Source organism: Kogia breviceps, chromosome 17, assembly GCF_026419965.1.
Source record: "Kogia breviceps isolate mKogBre1 chromosome 17, mKogBre1 haplotype 1, whole genome shotgun sequence".
Taxonomy (NCBI): Eukaryota; Metazoa; Chordata; class Mammalia; order Artiodactyla; family Physeteridae; genus Kogia; species Kogia breviceps.
In genome coordinates, this window is record NC_081326.1 from 3,302,053 (window position 1) to 3,324,392 (window position 22,340).

Below are 22,340 nucleotides of genomic sequence, written 5' to 3' on the forward strand. Positions count from 1 at the left end.
AACTTTGTAAGCTAGAAAGTCACCAGTCAGCCCGTCACTCTCTTTGAATTTTCAATGTGTCTCTTCATTGAAAATCTCCATTCTTCTTTCTGGAGATCAGCTTCTTCTGGAACGTTCTTCTCACCCATCTCTTTGGCTTGCAGCAGGCTCGGGTTCCGGAGTACCAGCTGGCCTTAGCAGTACCGGTACCGTGAAGCCTCCTTGGGCAGCGTTATCGGATCACAGTTGCTGTATCTTTTAGGTCAGAATATTAAAAGAGAACATCTGATTAACTCATCTCCAGTCGACTAGGATGGAAGGCAGGTCCTCTGGTACAAAGCTTGCTCTCCAAGGCTTACTTCTTTCTGGAACATCTGAAAAGGGGATGGGGGAAGGGGGATGACCATTGCCTGAATTACATGTGCTGTGACCCCAACTATGCACACGGTACTGTGTTTGGCAAAGAGAGAATATAATAGTAATGCTATTTCTTGACCATTTATCACATGCCAGATAGCAGGTGTCAGATGAGAAATTTAAATATGTATGTTTAATCCTGCATCCTTATGCTCTAGGTATGATTTACAAATGAGGGAACTTGAGGCTTAGAGAGGTCAAGAACATGGGCCGGGCAGTCTGACTCCACGCCATTCCCGAGCCTATGTTCTTACACACAAAGGTGACCTCCTTTGTCCTGGCCCGTGAAGGAAGCTATGGAGCCAGTCATCTAGCTGCCACGTTGGATGCATAAACCAAAACAAAGCAAGATAGCATAATTTAGGGGGCTAAATCAATGCATAAAATAAATGCTGTGTTATTAGATTCTAGACGGGGGAGAGAAAGGACACTGTGAGCTGAGTGGTCAGAAAGACGTGAGGTCTCTCCTCGCCTTTGAAGGGCACAGGAGAGAGTGGTCCTGACAGCTGAGTAGAATGCGTGAGCTCACAGGCCTCCTGTCAACCCCACCTGTCAGCATCCTCCAGGGATTTCAAGGCCAGTGTGGTTGAAGTAGTCCCGCAGCCCGGCCTCTGAATTCCTTGGCGTTCTCGCGCCCCTTCAGTGACCCCCATGCCCCCCCGCGACGGCCCCCACTCCACCCCCGCCTCGTCTTGCCTGGCAGCCTCCTGTGCCTCAGCCCTGCAGCATCTCCTCTCCTTGCCGTCACCAAGCTGCTCTCCCTCCCTGCGGTGCCCCCTGACCTCTCGCTTCCCGTCAAGCACCCGCTCACGGGCCCGATTTCAGCCCCACCGGCACCTCTTCGCTGAAATGTGTTTGTTCTTCCCCGCTGCGGCCATTCAGACATGGCCAGTCCCCCTTGCTGCTCCCATGACGCCTGGAAGCATCTCTGACATCACGTACGGCACTTCGCGCAGTCGCACCTTTGCGTGTTCGTCTCTTCTCTTATACTGAACTTGTCTCTCCCGTTCTTGCATCTTCAGCACTTAGCAGAGTACCTGGCACACAGAAGGGTCTTCCTGAATGTCTGTTGCCTGGGTGGCTGGATAGAAGGCGTGTGGGATAACCGTCGCTGTGGTTACCGCGGGATAATGGTAACATTCAGGTACCACTGAGTAGGGTCGGCAGTGTTTCCACAAGGCTGTCCCTTTCAGCTTCATCACAGCTCTGAGGAAGGTCATCTAGTCGAGGAGACTGAGCTTCCAGAGGGTAACAAGGCCAGGAAGTACTGAACCTGGGTGTTCTGAGCTCAGCCTTCTTCTGCACAAGTTGCTTCTAACGTGGAAGTTGGTTTGTTTAGAGGGAAGCTGCCAGGATATGCTGCTGCTCCCTGAAAGCACATTGCCCAAAGTGCGAATATTTGCCCTGAAGTTTAAGGTAATGTGATTCTTTTTGGAGATGCCAAGGAAAAGCTACTAAGGGAAGCTATGCGAAAGCAAGATGGAGACGCCACTCAGGATGTACTAAAATGGTGGCACCTACCTTTTTCTGTGCCAGATTCCTCGAGACCAAGGGGTGGCCACTCTCCGCCCGAGCCCGGGGTCCGGCTCAGAGTCTCAGGCCCGCCCTTGGCCTCGTCACAGCCCCGTCATGAACAGCGACCCTCTGGGGGCCCGGCTGCTAAATGCAGTGTTAGTGCGTGAGGACTGAGAGGCAGATGGTCGGTCAGCAGGTCTAGCAGTTCAGACGTTTCATTCCTCAAGCCACAGTTATGGTATCATTTTCCCACACTGATGAGTACACAGTAGATTGGATTGTGTTTGACATTCTGAAAAGCTACTCCTATAATTACCTTTTAACTTTCAAAATTAATGCAGAATCAGACTTATTGTAAAAATAGAGAAAAACAAACATTGATTTTCTCTCCTGTTTTCTCCTCTCTCTCTCCCTTTTTTTTTCTTTTCCTCAGATGGCTTCCCTTTATGTCTCAGGGCATAATTCATTCAGAAATCAAACTTTATGTACAAGGTGAGGATTAATGACAGCTTCAGTAGAAAAAAGTACAACATGATTTTGGTACAGCTGACATCCGGGACATCCCCAGTGCCCTCAGGATGTCCCGTTCGGTAGCTTACCCTTCGCATCAGATTTCCAGCTATTCCTCATGGTGAAAATAGAAGCATGCGTAGAGTGTGTCTTGGAGATGCAAATACCCTCCTGTAAGTTAAAAATCAACCCAAGGATTTGCTCCCATTTAAGAGTTAAAGTCACACTTTTTTTTCCTCCTACTTATACTGTCATCAGACATCTATCATTAACTGTACTTCTCTTTTATTTTTTCTGAAATGCAAATAAATCATCAAGCTAAAATACAAGAGGAAGCAAATGGTAAATGCTATTGCCACCCTTTGTCCTTTTAATTATCTGAAAAAATTTATTTCTGTTTTAAGATTACCTGCCTTGTACAATTTTTAATATATTCTTATTGAGTTTAAACGGTTGATTAAAAATACTTAAAATGGGGCTTCCCTGGTGGCGCAGTGGTTAAGAGTCCACCTGTGGTGCAGAGGACACAGGTTCGTGCCCCGGTCCGGGAAGATCCCACATGCCACGGAGCGGCTGGGCCCGTGAGCCATAGCCACTGAGCCTGCGCTCCACAACGGCAGAGGCCACAACAGTGAGAGGCCCGCGTACCGAAAAAAAAAAAAAAAAAAAAAAAAATACTTAAAATGAATCTAGAAACAGGTATTAAATTATAGCTTGATTTATAAAGAAACGAGCATAAGCAACTTTAGCCACAAAAGCTTTTTCCCTTCAGTAATTTAAATGTATGGGGGAAATAATTATTTTTCAAAGGATTAATTTCTATTAATATACTTTTTTTTAACCACTAACTTTGCATATTGGTTTCTCAGTTTTATTCTTAAGTCCTTTGAGATTAGCTTTTGCTATTAGATCCTCTTAAAATCAACTTGAAACTGTGTTATTAATATGTTTACACTTTAAAGCTGATCTGAGTGAGGTAAATACGGATTCCTAATAGGCATGTCAAGTCAACAAACCTCTGTTTTCAAAAATGTTTGTACTGTGTGTGGTAATTTGAAACCAGGCAAGGTTTAATGCTAGCATCATTATATTCATAAAGTCCCGTACTGAGTAGCATGGTTGCTGAGGTGCAGGCGTCATGTCCAAGCGGATAATTAGCATTTGCATTGATAGATATTAGAAATTGCATTTTGGCTTATATTTTACTTTATGTTTTTTAGTTATTTATAGAGGAAAGGCTGTGCATGTATTAATATGGACAGAATTTTATTAATGTTCTGGAATCACTTAGTAATTTTAAGGGGTCTCAAAAGGTCTGTGTCTTACAATAAGCCCTTAAGTAATAAATCTTGAAATGACATTCTAAGTAGAAAATTATCCATTAATTCCAGAACTTGGCAGGGCATATATGAATAATAGAGGCTAATAGTTTTAAACTGAAGATTCTAATTAAGGATGGAAATGTTGAAATTCCTTTGCTAATAATATTAGCCATGTAATCAATGTAAGTGTTACCGAATATAGTGAAGTTACATTATACAGCAGAGGTGTTTACCTAGGAGTTTGGTAGATATAGTTTATCAGTGTAATTTTGGTTAAAATAAACTATTATAAGGTGGTTTTTCTGGTTATTATTTCTGTGGTTTTAGTTTTTTCTTATGGCCTCACTAAAATGTCTTTTTTTTTTTAACACCTTTATAGGAGTATAATTGCTTTACAATGGTGTGTTAGTTTCTGCTGTATAACAAAGTGAACCAGTTATACATATACATATGTTCCCATATCTCTTCCCTCTTACATCTCCCTCCCACCCTCCCTATCCCACCCCTCTAGGTGGTCACAAAGCACCGAGCTGATCTCCCTGTGTTATGCGACTGCTTCCCACTAGCTATCTATTTTATTTTATTTATTTATTTTTACATTTGGTAGTGTATATATATCCATGCCACTCTCTCACTTCGTCCCAGCTTACCCTTCCCTCTCTCCGTGTCCTCAAGTCCATTCTCTATGTCTACGTCTTTATTCCTGTCCTGCCCCTAGGTTCTTCAGAACCTTTTTTTTTTTTTTTTTTAGATTCCACATATATGTGTTAGCATACAGTATTTGTTTTTCTCTTTCTGACTTACTTCACTCTGTATGACAGACTCTAGGTCTGTCTTTGTTTTTTACAGTACTGATGTGGATTAATCACAGACCTTAGTTCGTGAGACACTATCATTTGTCTGTGAATGATCCTCTTTTATTTTATTTCATTTATAAATTCTGAAGAGCATGATCTTTAATATGTCTTGGGATATTGTTACCGAAAGTGGGGTCCCTGCTCCGTTTCAATATGATTCTAGAAGTACATTGATAGTCTTACAGTTAGGTGAATAAGCTAACTTATGGTGTGGCGAGAACCTTGAGAAGTTGGGAAGTCTAACCTGAAGAGGCAGGGTTCCATTGGGGTTAAGTGCTGAGGAGCAACCATGAGTCTTAGATTTTGAAAGTATATGAAGCACATTTACATAATTCACCCCTTTCTATGTTGCTGCCTAAAATATGCTGTTTCAGTGTAATGGTAGAAGGAAAGGAAAAGGAAGGAATCAGCGGAGTTAATTTCATTTTGGGGTGATTAATAATGATAATAAGTACAGTTAGGTACCATCACTAACTCTGTGCCATGTTTAACGAACTCCCACAATTATCTAAGACATATTTTCCAAAGCTTGACACCTTATAAACATAAATATAATTCTATAGGTAAAATCACTGCCCTAGTAAAACTGCCTTTCTGAGTTAGACTGGACTTGGTCATGAGATAATATTTTTAATGTACATTTTTGCTGGATTGAATTTTCTAACTTGTCAGTGCCTTCTGTGTAACACTCTTACAGCTAGCCACTATAGTAAACCCTCTTATTAATGCCAATGAGTTTATATTAATCCTATAACAATAAGTACATTTAAATTCTAATTCTAATGAATTTTCACAAGATACTTTTGAATGATCTGGAAAAACAGCCATATCACATGTGAATAATCATACGCCTTTTGTTGTCCTAAGATGCTATCTAGGTCCCTGGTACAATGTGGAGAAACAGTAATGGGAACATTAGTAGTGAACACATATAGGATTTGCTGTGTCGGTGCTGAGTGTTTTAGATATATTCATTTATGTAATCTTCACAATAAGCCATGAGGTAGATAGTATCACTGCTCCATTTTACAGGTGATGAAACTAAAGGACAGAGAAGTTTTTCTGTTTGTTTGTTTGATTTTGTTAGCTTGCCGGAAGTCACACAGGTGGCAAATAGCAGATTTAGAATCTGAATCCAGATGGTTTGACTCCATAGTCTGTACTGTTCTTGCTTTAAAGGAACACCTTCTAACTTCCCCCAGACATTAAGAATGTGTGTGTATATATCATCTGTATCTTTGGATTTACTTTGTTGTGTTATTTTTCTAACTTATTATGCCATAATTTTGGATCTTTAGCTTTCAACCTCATTCCGGGCCCAAGTGAAAGGATGTTTTTAACTGTCAGGGGAGATGATTATCGTTATTGTTATTATCCTTATTAATCTCCTTTCCACCTAGGACCTTTGTGGAGACAAATTGTGTTTCTGCTAAACCCCCTTTGCTGACAGTTATTTGCTGGCCCACCTCTCACCAAGGCTGCAGCCCCTTTGGGCTCACTTCCAAAGTTGCCAGGCCGCCTGCTCCCACCCGCTCGGGAGCCCAGCCTGGGGCCTCAACACCTCCACAACAGCTCAGCCGGGCTTTTTTGTTTTCTTTTTAAACATTTTATTTATTTTATTATTTATTTGGTTGCGCCGGCTCCTTAGTTGCGGCATGTGGGCTCCTTAGTTGCGGCCGGCAGCCTCCTTAGTTGTGGCATGCGAACTCTTAGTTGCGGCATGCGTGTGGGATCTAGCTCCCTGACCAGGGATCGAACCCGGGCCCCCTGTGCTGGGAGTGTGGAGTCTTACCCGCTGCGCCACCAGGGAAATCCCCAGCTGCCTTGATTTCAACTGTGCTCACCCCTTGGTTTTTGCTGATGGCCCTTTTTATCGTTATTGTTATTTGGCATTGGGCATTTTTTCTTAACTTCCTTGGGCATGAAATAATGAACTAAAAAGTTTGGGGTTTTGAGGGGTTTTGTGTGTTTGCTTTTGCCATTTATTTGGAATCTAGTGGTGTTATAGTGCGGGGGCTGGGGCGCGGTAAAAATCTCATCCCAGGAAACTGGCTCAGAAGTATTAGAAACTGGTCTTAAGTCAAGCAGTTAGTGAAAGAAAGAACTCAGCGCTTAACCGTTATACAAAACTGCTTCACTCTAAATGACTCTGCTTCCTACATATGCCCTCAAAGGTTTCTGACTTGAGGGACTGTAACATGCTTGGAGCGCTTACTCGTTTGTTTACAGGCAATGCCAGCTCTTTGTAGCATGATTATTAGCAACTTGGTGGATTATCTGTGGTAAATAGATTAAAATATTTCCTGTCTTCTTGATTCTATTTTCCATATATGCTCACTGGCCTCACAACCCACATGGCATCTGCTCTGGGGAAGAAACTGAAATTCAGTTGTTAGCCTCAGCTAAACATAACTAAGCACATACACTATCCCGTGAACTCCTCCCGCATTTAATGTCGATGGCTTGGGATTGCGCCAGCTCCGCTCACTTACGGCACAGGTTTCAGCGGCCGTGTGGACAGTAAGGAGCTCCTGCGTCAGAACCTTCGGCCCGTGTCAGTCTGGCTCCCTGGAGAGGAGGACACGCCGGGGGTGCCTGGGAACCGGGGAGGGGGGTTTAGGGGCCAGCGCCGCAGAGAAGTGCCCGCGCTGTGTGCAGCGGACGTGCCAGCGAAGCCGCCTCTGGGCGTGCCTCACCGGCCCCAACACACACAGCCTGCAGCTGGGTCATCAGACTCCAGGGACTAATGGGCAGGCGGGGGCCGCGTGTGAATAGGTGTGGAAGCGAGGAAGGGGAGCCTGGCGTGCCCTCCTCAGCAGAGGCCAGGTGTTTGCCGGGACTTGCTGTCCGGTGCCCGGAACCTCCGGCTTGGGTCTAAGGAAGAGCTAAGTGAGCAGCCGGGAAGAGGACACGGGGCTTCCCAGGCCCCTGCTTGGCTTTCGCCTCATTTTCTCCTGCCATTAAATAGCCAGTGCTTGGCTAGTCATTCATGTGCCGTTGATTCTAGAATATTGGTCCACGCCTTTCTCTGACTGAGACAAAAAACCCATAATTCAGCACAGTAATTGAATGGAATGGATTTGACATTAACACAGAAATACTGTGATCTCAGCATCTTTAGACTATCCAACAGCTATGCAGACACATTGCCACAGAGAGCCTACTTTCAACCAGTTTGTGTTTAGAGATAGTTCACAGATAACATAGTACGGTTTGGGGTGACATAAATGAATCAAGTGGTTCTTACTTAATCTGATGCAAGGTTTCTTAGCGTCGAGACTGTTGACATTTGCGGCTGGATGATTCTCTGTTGTGAGACTGTCAAATATATCATAGGATGTTTAGCAGCATCCCTGGCCTCTACCCACTCCATGCTAACAACGTTCAGCCCCGGTTGTGACCATAAAAACTGTCTCCAGGCATCACCAGGCGTCCCCTGGAAGCAAAATCAGCCCCCCGTTGGGATCCACTGAAATAGAGAATAGTGGTTCCGTTGGAGAAGGGGGCTGAGGGGTGTCGGGAGGGGAAAGACTGCATCTGCTACAAATGTTTGCAGTTATAACACTTCCTGTCCCATACACTCTTCCAGACCTTTGCCGATTCCTCATCTGGAGGTGGAGTCACCCGGGCAGGCTTTTCAGACGCCCTCAGCTAAGCGCGTGGGGCAGATGTTGCGCTGGGTGACATTTCCGCCGTGCACCGCCGGTCCTGAGGGGCGACGTTGCTTCTGCCTGGCTCCGCCTCTCTCCCTCTGGGCATGTTTGGGACCCAGCCCGCGTGCCATGGGGGGGCCTAGACCACGTGGAGAGGTCTGCTTGCGGAGACACAGAGGCTGCTGCCCTGAGCCCTGGCGGAGCTTCCAGTCATGTAAGAGCCGTCCTGGAAGCAGAGCCCCCCCCGCCCGCAGTGGAGCCACCCCAGCTGACACCACGTGGGGCAGAGAAGCGCCTTCGCCGTCAAGCCCGCCCCAGGCTGCAGACTCACTGGCGACAGGGGCAGTCGCTGTTGTGTTGCGGCATTAAGTCTAGGCTGGTTTGCTGCACGGCAGTCGATGACCACAGCAGCGGAACTGGTAGAGGGTCGCTCACGTAGACGTGCGCGCCTCGGTCGAGACTTGACTTCTTCGTAAAATGAAGGTCACGGGTTGCTGTTCTAGTGACTGGCGCGCAGCAATGTGCTTCGGAAGGTAGCTTTGGACCTAGTGAATCGCTCGGTGATCAGAACACAAAGTGCTTGAGAATTGTGAGCAAATACCCGCAGGCAGGCCTCTGGGTCAGCCACAGCGAGGTGGGGGCGAGCAGAGGTGGGGGGCACGGAGAGGGTTCGCAGCGCGGGCGTGAGGCCGAGGGGGGTTTGTGACAGGACGAGGCCGCGACGCCTCTGGCGAGAAGCTGGAATGCAGGCTGAGGCTGCTCACAGGGAACCCGGGCACCTGCCGGGAGCTTTTGCCGTTCAACGGCGACGCCGTCTTCCCTGCCAAGGGTCAAGGTTTGAGGTGGAGCTGAATATACTCCCCGGAGGAGCGGGGGATCCGTGGCCAGCTGCCCTGGAGAGCAGTCATCCTACCTGAATAGTGACGTGTGACAGCGTCCAGCATGCAGAGAGGCTGCTGAGCGTCTTGGTTAATAGTGCGCGTTCTAAGTCCTGATGGCGCCACTTACTCCCCGCGTGGCTTGCGGAAATCACTGTATTTCCCTGTGTCTCAGTTCCTTCGTATAAAACGAAGACAGTAACAGAAACGATCAGGGTGCTGTGAGGATCAGGTAGAATTATATCTGTGAAGCGCTGCACAGACCCTGGCGCATCTTATGTACGCAGTAGGTGCTCATTTTTAAACTCCTTTCCCTGGTGATGAGATGTATCGTGGGTCTTGAGCCTCTGGCGGTAGCACCGCTGGACCAGCCTCTGGGCTGCTTCTCCATTTAGAACTGGGGCGTCCTGCACCACAGCCATACATAGTGAACAGACCAGAGAACCGACAAAAGGTTCACCCTAATCCAGCATCAATGTGAAATATGTCATAGATTCATTGCTGGTAGTGTTCTATGCTTGTTTTCCGGACTTAAAGTGGGGAATATTAAGCATTGTTTGAAACCATTTTATTCTAGGAAGCGTAACTGTTTCTAATTCAGAATCAAATTTTTGCCAACTCCTGTGGTAGTCAGCATGTAATTTCTCTCTTGCTTTACGTGTATAATAGGATTAATAATATTTGTCTCTTGGAAGAATAAAAATATCTGTAAAGTACTTAAAAATTTCAAAAAAATCTCGTGACCCTCTTATGAGGTTGTATTTTGAAGGACTTGTGAGTGTATATACATAGAATTGTTTGGAGATAAAATTATCAAAATCAGAATAAAGTAATAATTTGTCTTATTTACAATATATTTGCCAGTCTTATTGAAATGTATTTACTTACCCTTCAACATTTGGGTCATACGAGGTCAATATTGTTTCTATTATCTTTGTGCTAATAACAAGACCAATTATGAGGTAAATGACAATGTCCTTGTCCTTTGTACAAAACATAACAGTAATGACATATCATCAGAAAGACTTGTTCTTTGTTAATTGAGAAATATTTGTATACTGTGCTGAAACATTCCTAATAATGCCTTGAATGCCTTTCCTCACCCGTGAGGTCTTTACTTCTCAAAATACTTCTTGACACATCCCCAGATGTTGTATGCATCTTTCACTCATTCTCTGTCTGAGAGGCTACCGTGTGCTGCTGTTGTGCTAGGCGTTGGGGACACAGCGACATTTCAGATAGAAACGTGCCCTTCAGGGGGTGGGAGGCATGGAGAGGTGGCATTAATTTACATGTCTAAGGGCTGAAGTGTGTCCGGGTCCAGGAGAGCAGGGACAGGCTTCATTCTCGTGGACGTCTGGAAACGCTCCTTAGAGGGGGCGACCTTGAGCTGAGCCCGGGGTCAAAGGTGTTCACCGGGGTGGGGCGGGGGAGAGAAGAGGTAGGGCAGGGACATCCTGGCTGAGCCTGGAGGTGGGAAGGGCCCCTCTGGATGGCTGGAGGGTGGAGCAAAGCCAAGCAGTCCTGTGAGAGGGGCCTCGGGGGTCGGAGGCTGCTTTCGGGGGTGCTGCGGCTCGGCGGGTATCAGTGTCACCAGCAGAGTTGAGTTAAGCATTTGACAGGCTTGCCGACCTGTAAGTAAGGTAAAAATACCGCTGTGGAAGTAAAGATGGGGAAAGGCCCCTCTCAAGGAGCCAAGGGGCCGTGGGTGGAAGGAATTCTTGGATTCACCACCTGGCGTCTGGGGGACCCTCCCCTGGGGGCTTCGGGTGGAGGCGGATCTGTTTAACTTCAGGGCCTGCAGTTCTCTTTCTCTTCCATCTCCCCTGCGCCGACGCTCCCCTCCACCTAGCAGGCGCTGCGCAAGCATCTCTGCGGCGGCGGCGTACCTGTCTTCATAGGCTGACCCCACCTCCCTTCCCGTAACCAGGCCCGCGGAGGTGCATCTGCACAGGTGCACCGGGTTTTGCTACCTTCGCTGCATCTCCCCGTGATGCTCGGGTGCGTGTAAGGGGCACGTGCTGCTGCTGTGTGTGGCGTCCAGCGACGTGTGCCGGTCCCATAGTTTTGACTGTGCTTTGTGTGACTTCATGGCAGGCAGCTTGAAGACTTTTCCCTGGGTATGTGAACAAGCAAGTGCACGCTAAGAGCTTAATTTACATGCACCCTCCCTACGTTTCTTTGAGTATTCATTCAGCGGAGAGTTGCCAAGTAACTGAAACCGCGTCTAGACCCAGAAGTTTCTATATGCGACCACAGGGGCAATTTTCTGAGCCACAAAGTCAAGTCCACGAACCCCTGTAACAGAACGCATAGAATAAGGTAAAGATGAAATGCTCAGATCTAAGAAAGGGCTTTGAGCTCCACCAGATGCAGGGACTTTGTTCACCCAGATGACCCGCTCATGCCTTCTCCTGAGGGTAAACCTCCAGTCAGTAAGAACATTTGCAGAGGAGAAAGGTAACAGCAGGCCTGCAATCTACTTTTTCTTTTTTCCCTTTACTTGGGAAATGAAAGGGATGCCTCAGTCAAATCTCTTGCATACATGCTAACCATCAGACCTCCTGGAAAAAACACAAGCGGTATCTGTAAGTGAAAAGATAATTGAGAGCTCCTGCCTGTGAAATGGTCTCAACAGCTGCTCCAGTTTTCTCTGCACAAGAAACCACCGCAAAACTTAGTGGCTCGAAACAGTGATTTATTGTTATCTTTCAGTAGATTGATGTGGGTCGGCTAAGGGCGGTTGCCTAGGTGAGTCTCCTGTGATTTCAGCCCGATAGCTCTGCAGCGTGCTTATCGGAAGGGCCGCTGCGGGTGCCCTCCCGGAGGTACCCACCTGCGTGAAGCCTCGCTGTGTGCCTCTGGGGACCACGAGAGAGTGTTCTGACAGGCTCAGGCTGACTTAGACGCGCAAGTCCCAGAATGTCACTTTAGCTGCGTTGTATTGGCCAAGGGCAACCCAGACCCCCCGGGGAGGCAAATAGACTCCAGCTCCTTACAGAGCAGTAGGGTGTGGTCACATTGCAGAAGGACAAGTGCGCTGGGACTTATCAGCGAGGACTTCTCTGAATCATGCAGCATGGCACAGCGGGACACGCCTGGTTTGTCCAGGCTGCCTGTTGTAAATAAACCCGGTGTTTGTGGATTGGGGCATGCTTGGAAACTGTTGCGTGAGCTGGGGAATCCATGGGGCGCGATTGCTCTGCATTGCCTTGTTTATATCCCACGTGTTCAGTCTGAACCAGCACATGTCCTAATGCAGGCTGGGGAGGACCTTTTTGAGTTGTATTGGTCGTCTAGGGCAGGCGTCAGCAAACTTTTGTGATAAAGAGCCGACTAATACGCATCTTAGGCTTTGCGAGCCCTGTGGTCTCTGCGGCAGCGACTCAGCCCCGCCATGTAGCACAAGAACTCCCAGGGACAATCCATAAACAAACGAGGGTGCTGGTTCCAGTGACACTTTAATTACAAAAACAGGTGGCAGGTTGGATTTGGCCAGTGGGCCATAATTTGCCAACCCTGGTCTATGATCTTTCCAAAGGAAGAACGCTTAGCTTGCGGTTTGCTAGTGAATCACCAGTAAGCTTGGTATTAGGTGAGATCTATAAACTCTGTTGAGTCGGATTTCCTAATTTGACTCACGGGATCCCTTAGAGCCTCTTGAAAGTCCGTCACAAGGCTTATACGTAATACGGACACTTAATGTCTGTAAACCAGCCGGTTAGCAGGTATTATGGAATTCCAATTGTTGGCATAGCTCTGTATCCTGAAGTTCAGGATTTTCTAGTTCAATTGTGTATATACTTACTGCCCTTAGGTGCATAGGAATGTCAAACGACAGCGCCTATACTTCTCATTGTTAAACTGAAAGTTCCTGTTAAACCTTCCTTCCTTATTGACAAGAAATCCAAACTTATTACGGGCTATTTAGAGATCGTAAAGTATATCTAGACTTCTTTAAAAATATTTTTGACACAAAAGAAAAATAAGCCTACTAGGATGAAGTCTCCAAGAAAATTTTTCTTTGCTCTGTAGCAGGATTTAGTGTCTTCCCAAACTTAAGGTCAAAAGCCAACAAAAAGAGAATAAAATGGGGCAGGGACGGTCTGAGGTAGATTATCAACACTGGCATTTTTTAAGCCTTTCAAAACACTGGTAAACATAAGAAACATTTAGACTTAAATTACATGAAATTCTGTTTCTTCCTTTGGGAGTTTTGAGTTAATAGAAATGATTTCTAAAGGGGTTAACAGATGACAGTATTTTTTGGTATGATTCCTTGGTTGAATAGATAGCAGCTACAAGGAAAGAAAAAAGAAAGAAAAACTTGTATAGACAGAATATCCGAACTCACGTTATTTTGATTTTTTTTGGTGAAAAAAGTTTCACAAAAAATTACAGAAAAAAACTTGTAATCGTGACACATACTATAAGCAATACAAAAATTACGGACATATTTTTAACTCTGATCAAAATCAACTCTTTCTCAGGACAGTAGAACTTTTAAATATAGACTCAGAGTGTTCCTCTATGTTATTTTCTACAAATGATCCTATTTTGTATTTTAGATACTTAGACATTCTTAGAGAAGTTAAGCGATCATATTTTTAAAGTATACTATAGAGATATTGGAAAATACTTACTTTCGTCCAGCGGTAGAAAAGAAAATTATGCCCAGGAAAACTTGAAAATCAACAAAAATCATCACATTAGATATTCCATTAGTAACTCCATCTTTAAAGCTCGTGTCCTGATGACATGCTAATTCCAAAAGGGAAGAACACAAGAGTATTATATAAATCCATGGATCATTGTTGTTTGTCTCTATTTTGGTAAACAAGACATCCAAGCTGATGTGCACAATTATTCCTGACCTTCTCCCCATGAGAGCATGATGCCAGGTCCCAGGGCAGGCTCAGGGGGCAGGGAAGGAGATGAGGATGAGATGGGAAAGATCTAAAAAAAGGAAAGAGATTCTTTAACTTCTTGAATTATTCATCAAAGCCCGGGTGGAAAGCTTTCTATAAGAATTGATATCATGATAGGATTCTCCGTGGAATTATAGTTTGAAATTTGCATGTTTCCTATTTTCCTATATGAACAGCAGTTCCTCAAAGCATACTTGCCACAGGGTAGAAGGGGCGGAGGGGTCCTTTCTCAGGTCTGTACTCCTGGGCCATCTTGGCACCAAGCCTTAAGCTCCGCCTTCATTATCAAATCTAACATTACGCAAAATTTACTTGACACAAGTTGTGTTAAAGCAATCAGATATATGAATGATCTTTTGGACACGTTGGGGAGGGGAGAATAGCATTATGTGTTGAAAGGATGATAAGGTCTTGGTGGAGACATTGCTGAGAACTCAGGTGTCCGGGTTGGTGGTGGGTCTTAAATCACATTCTGAAAGTGTTAAAAAATACTCACAAGGTGGTGTGTGCTCATGGAGCCTTTGGAAATAACAATAAAGACGTCTGTAAATTGTCCCTGCCATCCAGGGATGACCCATGAGGAGCAGACTGTGTGCCCTGCATAGATTTCCAGCCGACGGGACCTCGTCCTCTCTTACGCTTGACTGCCTGGTGTGCCTTATTGTCAGAGGGTTTACTGCTGCGGGGTGGATGGTATAGTTTTCCAAAGTGCACGAAATGATCAAATAAATACCATCTCAGTTTGTCTTTCCAACTAAACAATCGGAGAACAAGCTGCAGATCTCTTAAAAAGACGTTTTCTGTCATGCTCTGCTCGTTCAGCCTTCCTGTGTTCCCAGTACCACCAGGGCAGGGAGCTCAGCCATCCATTCTGCTTACACGATATGTTGTCTCTCTTTACTTCAAATACCTCTTCATCCTTCCTCTCCCAAACCCAACTCCCTTTGCTCGGTCCTACGTACAACATTCCAACCCTTAGGGGACTCCAGTATTTTTCCTTGAAAAAAATTTTTAGCTCTTTTTGCTTTGTTTTGAGGTCTTCTGCAACCTCACCATGATTCTGCTCGGATCTCTAAACTGTGTCACTAGCCCCGGCTTGAAAGGGTGACTCCTGGTGCAGATAATGCCTTCATGTTAGGCTGTCAGCATGGCTGTCACCCATTCCCACCCACACATCTGACAGTGATGCCTAAATAGACGCCTAAATCTGCCAGCCAAACACCTAGTGCTAAATTCCCCCAAAGTATCTGTTGCCATTGAAAGCCCACTGCTTATTTGCTTTGTAATTAAAATGCTATAATATCGCCAAAACTTTTCTACATGCTACCTTCCAAAAGGGAGTCCCTGATTAGCAATGGTTTTAATACCTCTTAACTTCACAAATTATTCATTTCATAACTAAGTAGGTTACGTAGAATTCCTCATTTCCTGACATCAATGTGGTTTTCCTCCACAATTTCATATTGATTTTCTTTTTCCTTTGCAGAAGGAGATTGGAAGGTGACTGTTGCCACTAGGGTTCTTGAGAATGCCGGCACCGTGGCAACAGTATCCCTTTATGTCTGTGGAGAAACGAGATGCTCAGGTCCTATTATTGTGGGATCTGGGAAACGCCAGCTGTTTAACCCCAACCATGCAGATATATTCAAGGTAAGATTGATGATAACTTTATTACTGCGACATATTACAATACACATTCTCTAAGATGGGATAGAGAAAAGTTTTGTTTGTTTGCTTTGGTATTGCGTTTGCGTTACATTTTCTCGGTAAACGTGAAATCTTTTATCCTGAGGGAGCTGGGAAACAAGAATAATGACAGGAATACAAGACTTTTGTTTCTCCGCCGCTTTTTATTTGTATAAAGCCAACAAAGCATATGAACTTTAGAAAGTTAAAGAGTTAGATTGAAAACATTTACTCCTAATCTTGCCATCAAGTCAGATATTTGCATTTGGAATGTCTTTTTTGGTCCTTGTCTGTATCCATGGAGCACGATGCTGTGCTGGAAAGGTGGTCCAGGCTAAAACACGGTCTGAGGCGTCAGATGGCCAAGATTCAAATGCTGACCCTACCGCTTACTAGCATGCTGACCTCTGCAAGTTACTTAACTGCTATGTGCCTGAATATCACTCACCTCAAAGGGTTACCATGAGGAGTAAATGAATTAATCCATGGAAAGTGTTTAGAGCAGTATCTGAAATGCTCAGCAAATGTTTGCCATTAATATTGTAGCACATGAGCAAATTTGTAGCCCCTTATTTAAACAAGGAGCTACTCTTCCCAGCTATAATTTTTATTGATTAAATATTACGTAAATGAAATTTACCACTGCATTTACCAAAGGTAGATGGGCACTTTGCTATTGTTGGACATTCAAACGGCTTCTAGGTTTTAGCTGCTACAAATAATGCTGTGTAACAAAGACCTTTTTTTACCTTAGTTTCTTCTTTTTCCTTACCAAAGCCGTCTTATTTCCTAAGGACACTTTCTGAGAAATGGGATTCTCTTGATCCATATTCTGACAAAGGACTTTGTACAAGTGTCTCATTTATAGCGCAGTGCCAGCAAGACATAGTAATTGGTAAATTTGGTAAATTTACCAATTTGGTAAATTGGTAAATTTACCAATTTACCAAATTGGTAAATTGGTTATTAACTCATTACTACACACCCCAAATCATGGTGTTTATTTCTGCCGTATGTGGTGTTTAATAGCTTTCCTTTCTCTGCCCTGCAGTAAAACTGATGATATATTAAAACTTTTTTTTAACTTTTTATTTTATATTGGATTATAGTTGATTAACTCACATATGTGACTTATAAATGTTTTTTTCCCATTTTGTGAGTTGTCTTTTAACTTTCTCAATGGTAAGGGTTTGAATTACTTCTGGTGTCCTTTCAATTCAACCTAAAGGACTCCCTTTAGTTTCTGTTGTAAGGCTGTTATGCTAGTGAGGAATTCTCGGAATGTCGTAATTAGCACGTAGAATTCCTGGTTGACAGTTTTTCTTTTGTCTTTTGAAGATGTCACCCTACTGCTGTCTGATGTTTTCTAAGTCAGCTGTTAATTTGATTGAGGATCCCTTGTATGTGGTGAGATGTTTTCTTTTACTGCTTCCGACGTTCTCCCCTTATTTTTGGTTTTCAGTAGTTCGACTGTGTTGTGTCTGGAAGTACACAGGCTTCCTGTTGGTTTTCACAGCTACTGTGGTTGCAAGGTTGCTGATTTTTCAGGATATTGTGGAACTGGTGAGAGAAAAATGGAAGTAGATCAAGTTACAGTGCACAAACCCTTCTGTTCTTACCAAGGTTTAGAGTTTTCATTGAATAAGTACTCCTCACATTGTTGCGAGCCTTTGGTTAATTTCCAGAGTTCTTGAGATTTTGATTTCAGTCATTTTTGCTATTGCATTTTTGGAGGAGTGGATACACGGAGGGACTCAATATGTCATTCCAGAAGTCATGCTCTCCCCTTTATCATATTTTGTTCTAGTCTATTAAACTTCTATTCCTCTATGAAATCTTCTAATTTATGGCTGTGATTTCTGTAATCTGCTGAAGACAAATAAGAACTGACCCAATGTAAATGTGACTTTGTGCCTCTAATATGTCATGTGACCAAATCCATGAAATTTAAGAGCTACCAGCCAAGTAGTGTTGAAACACTGACTATCTCATTACTGTCAGAACAGTGAAAATTTCCCTTTTGTGTAACTGGTTCATGTAGTATGTGGCAGTGAGGCCACTGTAATGTCCTCCTGACCCAGTCATAGGTCTTGAAGGGAACCTTGATTGTAGGATGGTATAGAGAGTGGAGAAAGATCCTCCCTTCAAAAAAAGGCTTGCAAAATAATGTCAGGCTTTGCAGCAGTTTTGACAGCTACCCTCCGTAGACTACAGAGTCAACCCTATAGGAGCACCTGAAATGTCACTGAGAGACAGGCTGGAAAAAATGAGACATCTTTAGAAAAATGACCCAGACAAAATCAGAGCAAGAGTCCATCAGAGCAGAAAGTTTAAAGAGAGCAGGCAGAGAAGAGCTCCTAGACTGTAGGGGCTGGACCTCGTTCAGTTGCTAACTCCTGAATCTTATCCGTGGACTAACATAGACGAGACACTCCTGAATATTCATGTTGAAAGCATGAAAGTTTAATGACAATGACTTGGCTGAAACCTGTTGAGTATTTGCTCGTTTCTCTTGGGGCACACTCATTGTTAAATTTCCCTTGTGATCTTTCTCACTCTGAGGGCATCATAAAGGAATCCCATGTATCTTATATGGTGATTATTTGCTTATAAACCTGCCCAGAGATTCAGCTGAGCTTTTCATTGCATTTTTGCAAATTGAAACACTAAATAGTACTCTCTCTCTGTTGCTTGGGAAAAGTTAGTGGCTAAGCCCTTCACTCCGAGAAGGCAGTTTCCTGCTCCTGGTTTACTACTGTATGAAGGCAATTAATTTTGTAGATGAATAGGTTTAATATTTATTGAGAGCTCACAGGGCACTTGCACAATTATTTGAATATCGCTTAGGTTCCTAGAATAGAGTGCATCATACATTTTTGCCTTCTTAAGAACAATTTGTACCAGCAGGAATTCGAAGACCTCTATCTGAGTTCCAACTCCGACCTTTACTATCTAGGAAATGTGGACAAACCACTTAATGTTTCTAAGCTTTAATTTCCTCCTTTGTAAAATGGGTACCATAAATACCTTATAATGCTACTGTACAGATTGAAAGAGTTCACAATTAAAGCGCTTTATAGAAAGCATAAAACATTCTTGTCTTTATATTCCTGAGGCGGATTCTTAAAATCCTGCCCACAGACTGGGCTAGTCTTCCTGATGGGGTGGGGTTTAAGATAATTTTTCAGATGAATGAGGGCAGGAAGGCAGCTTGGCACATGGCTGCTGGGTGGCTGTTGCTCGGACGGGGGTCTGTGCAGAAGTACGAGTGGAGGCTACAGGCAGGAGGAGGTACCGAGGGAGCCCGGACTAGGCTGGTGGCCTGGAGAAAGGCAGTGAGTTGCACGTTAAGAGCAGGAACATTTCTCTTGGGCCTTTTCATTGTTTACAGGTTAGATGTCTACGCGGATCTACAAATTATTAGCCATTAGCTAAGTGGGAGCCAGCGTGTCATTTTGATTTGGGCAAAACTCTGTGCGACTTCCTTCGTTACATTTGTCTTTTCTGTTCTCTCGTCTTCCCCTCCATCCTCCTCCTTTGTCTTCTTCCTCTCCTCTTATCTAATTATGTGTTTGCTTATGTATCTTTTGGTGGGCCTGAAACTTGGAATCTGGTGATATTTCACACTGACTGCGTCGGGCACGTAGGAATTGCAGCACTGAGCAGTGCCCCGCGGACACGACTGGCTCTCCTGCGGATGCCTGATCCTCGGGACAATTTGCCTTGATTTTTTTCCTCAGTCACAGAAGTTGGACTATTTTTGAATGACGTCTACGTCTCGACCACCAAATTTTCACATGTGAATTGTTACCGAGAAAAGCCGGTAGAGTTGCTCTGCTTAAATACAGAAGAAACTTCAGAAACCGAAATCCCAAGACAGAATAAGTTACAAAAAGAAGGTAACCACTTTTCAGAGGGAATACATTTTCTCATTTAGTGGCTACATATTAAACAAAAAGATTATGGGCCGCAGATAGTAATCAGGTTTCATTTATTGGAGGAATGCCAAAAAAGAAAGGCTTGACCCTCTCCTTAATTAAGCCAAAAGCTTTGTGGGGAGAAGAGAAAAAGGGCATTTAATGAAGTCTGCTCTGAGATAGACGTTAGATGTTTGGTAAAGCTGAGACACGAGAGAAAAACACATCTTTCTCTAACCCCTCTCTGGTGACCTGGTGAAATGGTGCCTTTTCAGTGACCAGCACCTCGAGGTGTGGTCTTCATTACATCCTCTTCTGCCTTTCAGGATGCTGTTCCGTCAGCCGTCCTTATTTTTCTCGCCTTCACAGCGGGCTTCTATTTCACCTCTGCTCTCATTCTACCAACATGCTTATGCAGCCCCTGTTCTCAAAATGACCCTTGTTCTGCTCTGAAACGACTGACCATTCTCCTCCCCTTCATTGCAGAACCTTTTGAGATACTAACCTACCCTTCTTGCGTTGTCTCCTTCTCTTCCCATTCTCTCCTAAATCTTTGCTGTTTGGGATCTTCTCCCATCATTCTATTTCAGCCATGTTTTCTAAGATCAGCAGCGAAGTACTAATTTTCCCAGTAGCTGTGATCCTGGGTTGCTGGTCAAAGAATTGTGATAGGTGTGGGTGTCAGGATCAGATCTCCTAGATTCACATTCGAGCCGCTTGACCAGCTGTGTATTTGTGAGCAGCTATTTAAAATTTTATCCTCTGTAAAATGGGCAAAAATAATTGCACCTGTCTAAGAGATGTGAGGATTGTGCGGAATATATAAAACCGATGTAAAATGTTTAGCCCAGAGTAAACATGCAGAAATTTAAAAATATTTTTATTGCATTTGGAAGGCAAATGAACAAGAGAGTTTCAGGAAGGAAGAGGTGACTGTTGTGGCCTTATCCCCCCAAAAGATGTTGAAATCTTAACACTTGGTATCTGTGAATGTGACCTTATTTGGAAACAGGGTCTTTGCAGATGTGATTAAGATGTAAATTAACGAGAGGTCATACTGGAAATAAGGCAGGCCCTTGATCCAATACAACTGGTGTCCTAATAAGAGAGAAGAGGGACACATAGGGAGACGCCTGTGGGGACAGAGAGAGAGATTGGAAGAGGCTGCTGTGAGCCAAGGGTGGTGGCCACGAGCAGCAGCTAGAAAGAGGCAGGAAGGACTCCGTCCGGAGTGTCAGACGGAGCTCGGCCTTGCCGACAGCTGGGTTCAGACTTCCAGCCTCCACGATGGTGAGAGGACACGTTTCTATCGTTTTAAGCCACCCAGCCTGTGGTGCTTTGCTATGGAAGCCCCAGGAAAATAAAACAGTGACCAGCAACCAGATGCTTTACAGGAATGGGGCATGAAAATGGAAAGAAAAAGGATGAATTTGCCAACCAGGAGGCTATTACTGAGAGAGCTGATAGGGAAGTAAAGGGTCTGCCATGGTGTGAAGAGAAATGGTGGCTGTAGATGTGGAGCCTTTCCCCTTACGCTTATTAGTTGAAGAGAATCAGGAGATTAGACGGAGGCGTGACAGGGTAAAGAGCAGGACTTTGACAGGAAAAAGAGTTTGTCCACTTTTCAGTGGGAGGAGAAGGTGTCAGGGGAGGGACGCTTTTTTACATCGAATTGCTGAAGAGAGCTGCTGCAAGTCGTAGAGCCAGAGCCCTTGAAGGACAGAGCGACGCACTGATTTCACCGTCACCAAAAGCACAGATGGAGGAATAGGTCTCATGAACGGGGAGGGCGCCTCTTGAGAAGCACTGAGACTAGAAATTAGGGCAAGAAGTAGATATAATGACACATATTAAGATGGAAAGAAAGTGTAATTAGTTAGGCCATAACACTTGTTTTGAAAATGTGAATTTGTTCCAACATGATTGATACATTAAGGAACAATTTGAGCATAACTAGAATTTCACATGTGCTAATTATGCATAAGATGTCCACAAGAAGATGAATATAGATGCAAAAATCCTCAACAAAATACTAGCAAACAGAATCCAATAGCACATTAAAAGGATCATACACCATGATCAACTGGGATTTATCCCAGGAATGCAAGGATTATTCAAAATATGCAAATCAATCAATGTTATACATCATATTAACAAATTGAAGGAGTAAAACCATATGATCATCTCAATAGATGCAGAAAAAGCCGTTGACAAACTTCAACATCCATTCATGATAAAAACTCTCCAGAAAGTAGGCATAGAGGGAACCTACCTCAACATAATAAAGGCCATACATGACAAACCCACAGCCAACATCATTCTCAGTGGTGAAAAACTGAAACCATTTCCACTAAGATCAGGAAAAAGACAAGATTGCCCACTTGTCTTGTCTTGTTTTGGAAGTTTTAGCCACAGCAGAGAAGAAAAAGAAATAAAAGGAATCCAAATTGGGAAAGAAGTAAAACTGTCACTGTTTGCAGATGACATGATACTCTACATAGAGAATCCTAAAGATGCCACCAGAAAACTACTAGAGCTAATCAATGAATTTGGTAAAGTTGCAGGATACAAAATAATGCACACAAATATCTTGCATTCCTATACAGTAATGATGAAAAATCTGAATGAGAATTTAAGGAAACACTCCCATTTACCACTGCAATAAAAAGAATAAAATA

The 22,340-nt window shown here is 44.1% G+C and overlaps 1 pseudogene; it reads left to right on the top strand.

The window, feature by feature from the left end:
* The window catches only part of LOC131744196 (lipoxygenase homology domain-containing protein 1-like), a 123,711-nt pseudogene that overhangs the window by 86,902 nt on the left and 14,469 nt on the right, over positions 1–22,340 (top strand).